This window comes from Miscanthus floridulus, chromosome 6 (genome assembly GCF_019320115.1).
Source record: "Miscanthus floridulus cultivar M001 chromosome 6, ASM1932011v1, whole genome shotgun sequence".
NCBI lineage: Eukaryota > Viridiplantae > Streptophyta > Magnoliopsida > Poales > Poaceae > Miscanthus > Miscanthus floridulus.
Genome location: NC_089585.1, coordinates 14,552,387 through 14,558,464, shown reverse-complemented (window position 1 = coordinate 14,558,464; position 6,078 = coordinate 14,552,387).

The window sequence follows — 6,078 nt, the reverse complement described above, 5'->3', positions numbered from 1 at the left end:
TGTCTATAAGTACCGTCATGGTTTATACCTCTGTTTGTATGGCTGCATCGATCCGGTCGACCCCCATTGCGGCTCTGGTATAAGCTAGTTATCGACTCTTGTTTAATTTAAGTATGGCATGTGTGATTCTGCCTCACACTCCACTGCTTGAATTAGATCAAGGTCAAGTTATCGGCTCTACCTTAGAATGGCAGTCTTTGGTAGATTCATTAAGTTACCGATATTGCTTATTGCTTTCATTATTTATCTAATTACAGCAATATCACTCTGCCCGATTGAGATTGATTTAGAATGGCCTTATATCTTATTTGACCCATCGTTTGCTAACCTAAAACTGATCTAATCTATACCTTAAACGATGAGTTATGCTTTATCGGCTGTTTTATATCAATCTTAATCGTGCATAACGTGCGGTTAAGGCATGTTGCGTCTCGAGTATATCTATTGGCTAGCGAGAACCGTTCCACGGCCTGTTATCACGGCATGTGTGATTCTGCCTCACACCCCACTGTTAGCACCGTGGAGTGGGGATCGTTATTTAGTAGATCTATTCCTAGTAAGACATGACTTTAACTGTGTGTTATGGCTGAATCGGCTGTTTTAGCCGATATCGAGCGCTTTCACGAACGGTTCGCATCATGAGACCGTTAAAGTAAAGATAGGTTGAAAAATATGTTAGCCCCATGATCTTATTTTTGTATTACGGCCTGCATGATTCTGCCTCATGCCCCACTGATATTAGTAATAAGTTAGGGTTGTCGAGTCTATTGTTATTTCTACGGCCTGCATGATTCTGCCTCATGCCCCACTGGTCATGGTGATAGATGAGATCTAACATGTTCATTAGATTTATCTTTATTAAACGGTTAAGTGGTGTTGAATTGTTTCTTACATAAAAAGGGGTTCGGTTACTTGTAATCATTGGCTTGACATAAATCAATCATTGTTGATATCTTATTGTCATTGATTCATATTTGCTCAAACAATGATCTTTATCCTCAATGATAACCGATTCTTCTTACACAACCCCATGAGCTTTAACCGATTTATTCTTATAAATATGCTAGAATCGACTATTTAGTCAATCTCCTTTCATATCGGCTCTCATAGCCGCATATTCGGGACTGTCTGGCAACACCGGCAAGTTCCACCCTTAATTACTGATAAATTTTCTCTCCTTGTCAATTGTAGGGTCAAATTGACTGGCATGTCTCGGGAGGATTGCGTAGGATCGACCATCCCTGCGCTGAAGCTAGGCAGATCTGCTCTATCGAGCGGACCCTTCTGGCTTGTTGCGTGTGTCCTCGGCACGGGACGAAAATTTTGTGTCAACACACGTTTCTGGCACGCCCGGTGGGACATCACAATCGTCATAGCGGTTCACAACAACGACGACATCCTTATGCTACATTATGAAGATTTACCTGATGGGGATAAGGGTATCATCAGTAAAGCTACAGAAGAGTTTCAGAACAAATGTTTGTTGTCCTACACCAAAACACGTGACAACGCAATTGTTTAGAAATTTTCACTACCAAGAGTTCTGTTACACGGGCAGACAGACACAACTGAAGCTGAAGACAGGCATTTCTTTAAAGAAGTTGTGGACAAATCTATTCGTGATGCCATATCAAGCCATAATGAAGCTTTCGTGGACGTATTCCACAACACCATGAAGGAGGCGATTCATGGATTCCCAGTTGGTCAGGGCGGACTGGCTTATTATGACATTCTAGATCCATTGACCCAGGGGACCAATCAAGTCAGTACCAGCCATCAGAAACAGCATTGGCTGGTAGTGGTGATGTCTAGACAGTTCAAGGTTTATTTGAACAAACTCAAGGAACTACTGCAAATCAAACACAGTACCATCCTGGACTATCAGTACAGCATGTGCAACAGCCGGCAGGGCAAAATCAGAACCAGGTGATCAATTTTGGCATGTCAGGCCACATACCGTCATCGGCTTAAAAAATAGTACCATCAGTTCAAAGGATCCGTAGAGATATAGATCCTTATATCTATAATCAGAGACTTCAAGCAGTAAGCCAACAAAGGACCCAGCATATTGAGATTCCACAAGGGTATCACTATGGCATAGATTATAACACCCTCCACATGATGCCAAATCTAGGATATCAAGGCATGTGGGATTTCAATCCACATATGGGTCAGCAGGTGCAGAGGAATCTAAATTCGCAAGCTGATGAATTATTGCTGAGGGTGACTGAGATGATGAAGAATTAGTTCGGTCTAAAGCCAAAAGGGCTGACCTTTTCGTACAAATGCCCATATCCAGAATGGTATGATTTGGTTGCTCTTCCAATAAATTACAGGCTCCTAGAATTCTCTAAGGTCACTGGCCAAGACAGTACAAGCACGATAGAACATGTCAGTCGATATCTTACACAATTGGGCAAAGCGTCAGTTGAGGATGCCCATCGAGTTCGTTTCTTCTCTCTATCCTTATCAGGGTCAGCCTTAACTTAGTTTTCATCATTGCCAGTCAATTCCATTACTAATTGGGCTAACCTGGAGAAGAAGTTTCATACATATTTTTATACTGGGACTAGAAAAAAGAAGATTACCGATCTGACAACTATAAGATAGAAGACTAATAAATCGGGCACTGAATTTCTTTAGAGGTTTCGAGAAACCAGGAACTTGTGCTTCTCCTTAAACTTGGCTGATGATCAACTAGCTACTTTAGCTGTTCAAGGAATGCTGCCGATGTAGAAAGAAAAGCTGCTATGACAAGAATTTGACAACTTAGGACAATTGGCTCAATGAGTAGCAGCGCTTAATAGCCAATTCCAGAGTATACGCAGAGATACCTAGTTCTAGAAGAGTACCTCAGTAGCCGAAGCTTATGATCCATACTCAGTTGATGACGGCTATGAAGATGAAGAAGAAGAGGTTGCTGCAGCTGAATGGAATTGGGGCAAGAAGACAGTGATGGTGTCAAATCCTTGGGGAAGAGGAGTCGAGAAGAGCTATGACTTTGATGTCACCAAATCAGATAAGCTCTTCGATTTCTTGCTTGAGAAAGGGCAGATCAAGTTGCCTGATGGTCATGTCATGTTGCCCCCTGATCAGTTGAAGAATAAGAAGTTCTGCAAGTTTCATAACGCTACTTCTCATTCCACTAATAAATACAAAATCTTCAGGCAGCATATACAGAGAGCTATTCAGCAGGGGAGGCTCAAATTTGATACGCCTCAGAAGATGAAAGTCGATGATAATCCTTTCCTAGGAGATCAAAACATGATTGATGTTGGGCTATTTAAAGGAAAAACCAGGGTCTTAACATCGACCAAATCAAAAGAAGCTAGAACAGTTGATCCCAATATGCAAATATCGGCTGACGTGTACAGAGAGATCCGAAGATGTCGTGCTGAGCAAAAGAGCCAATATGAGCAGGGGAAGACATCTAAAACAGAGATGACAAAGCCGTGGGTCACATCTCGAATTCTGTTGAATAAATGGCCGCGGCAGAAGGAAAAGAATTATCAGCGATGGTTGAAAGATCAAGCGTACCAGCATCAACTGAAACAAGAGAGGTATGAAAGGGAACAGGCTAAATTACATTGGAATTGTCCCTTCTTCAGACATTGCTGAAATGAAGGTTTGAAATTGCCTACCAGACATGACTGTCCAGAATGCAGCAATCAATATCAGGAGTATAGGCAGTCTCAAACCAACTGCCAGTCTATCCACGCTCAAGATACACATCATCATAATAACATGGATCGGCGCTTAAAAAATAAAAGTGTTCATGATCGGCTTGGGAGAAAAGTCATTGATCAGGACTAGGCTGATCATGAAGAGGAAGGCACTGAAAGAAGATATATGTGGTAGGAAGGCCAGTGGTGCCCAGGAGGTTTAGCAAGAAGCTGGAAAAGAAGGATGCAACGCCTAAGGAATAAAGAGATGAAATAGGCTCAGGCATTCGATAAGACTCAAGTGTGGCATACTAAACAAATAGCCGATAGAAAGCAACCATCGACTAACATCCAAATGGCTTTTCTGTTGCCATCAGAGTTTAAAGTCAATGGTGAAAACCAACAGCCGATCCAAGCAGTCGGCTTTGAAAATTTGTATTAATGAATAATCAAATAGATGGTACAGACGGGAAACTAGGACATGGCTTCACATCGGCCGATGAATTAGAAGAAGTAGATATTGGTCCTGGAGATAGACCTAGGCCGACGTACGTAAGTGCTAAGTTTGATTCGAAGTATAAGCGGGAATTAATTGATTTATTAAAGGAATTTAAAGATTGCTTTGCTTGGGAATACTATGAGATGCCTGGTTTAGACCGATCAATTGTTGAACATCGGCTACCAATCAAACCTGGATATCGGCCGTTTAAACAAACTCCGAGGAGATTCAACCCAAACGTGCTTGATGATATCAAAAAGGGGACTGAGAGGTTACTAGAAGTAAAATTTATCTGACCGTGCCGACATGCAGAGTGGATATCAAATGTTGTCCCTGTATATAAGAAGAATGGAAAATTAAAAGTTTGCATTGATTTTAGGGATCTGAACAAAGCCACACCTATGGACGGTTATCCAATGCCGATAGCTGATATGTTAGTAGATGCAGCAGCCGGGCATAAGGTTATTAGCTTCATGGACGGTAATACAGGATACAACCAAATTTTTATGGCTGAAGAAGACATAGCAAAGACCGCTTTCAGGTGCCCAGGCGCAATTGGTCTATTTGAGTGGGTTGTGATGACCTTTGGACTAAAGAATGCCGGTGCAACTTATCAAAGGGCAATGAATTACATTTTCCATAAGTTGATTGGCAGGATTGTTGAAATCTACATCGATGATGTGATGATAAAATCCAAAGGATACAAAGAACACCTGGCTGACTTGCGTGAGACTCTGGAATGCACAAGGAAGCATGGTTTGAAGATGAATCCTAATAAGTGTGCTTTTGGAGTATCAGCCAGACAATTTTTATGATTCATGGTCCATGAGAGAGGAATCGAAGTTGGTTAGAAAAGCGCAAAAGCAATTGATGAAGCAGTTCCCCTGACTACCAAAACAGAGTTGCAATCTCTGCTTGGTAAGATTAATTTCATCAGAAGAATCATTTCAAATTTGTCGGAGAGGATCCTACCGTTTTCTCCCTTGTTGAAGTTGAAAAATGATCAAGAATTCAAGTGGGGTGATATACAACAAAAGGCGTTCAAAGAAATAAAAGAATATATGAAGTGTCCACCTGTGCTGGTCCCTCCTCAGCAAGGTAAGCCATTTAAGTTGTACATATCGGCTGATGACAAGACAATTGGATCGCCCCTGATGAAAGAATTTGAAGGAAATGAGAGAGTTGTTTTCTATCTAAGTAGAAGACTACTGGATCCAGAAACGAGATATTCTCCCACCGAAAAATTATGCTTGTGTCTATATTTCTCTTGCACTAAATTACGACACTACTTATTATCGGCCGAGTGTATAGTTGTTTTCAAGGCTGATGTGGTTAAGCACATGTTATCAATGCCAATACTGAAAGGAAGAGTGGGAAAGTGGATTCTTGTGTTATCGGAATTCAACTTGAAGTATGAATCGGCTAAAGCAGTCAAAGGACAAGTAATGGCCGATTTTATCACCCAACATCACAAGCCAAGCATTAGTTATGTAGAGCCAATGCCGTGGACGTTGTTCTTTGATGGGTCATCATGCAAGCAGGATGGTGGCATTGGTATTGTTATTATTTTGCCTCGGGGGGCAAGTTTTGAGTTTGCTCTTCCAACTGACCCAATGATTACAAACAATCAAGCAGAGTACGAAACTATTCTCAAGGGACTTCAACTTCTTCATGAAATAAAGGCCGAAGCAATTGAAGTATTTGGAGATTCATAGTTAATTATTAATCAATTGATCGGCCTATATGAGTGCAAAGAAGAGACTTTGAAAGGATACTACGATGAGTGCCAAAGGTTACTCAAGGGATTTCTTCATGTCTCTTTCCAACATATTCTAAGAGCACAAAACCAAGAGGCTAACCGTCTAGCTCAAAGTGCATCAGGATATCGAGTGTTTCAAGAAGTCTTGAGTAGTGAAA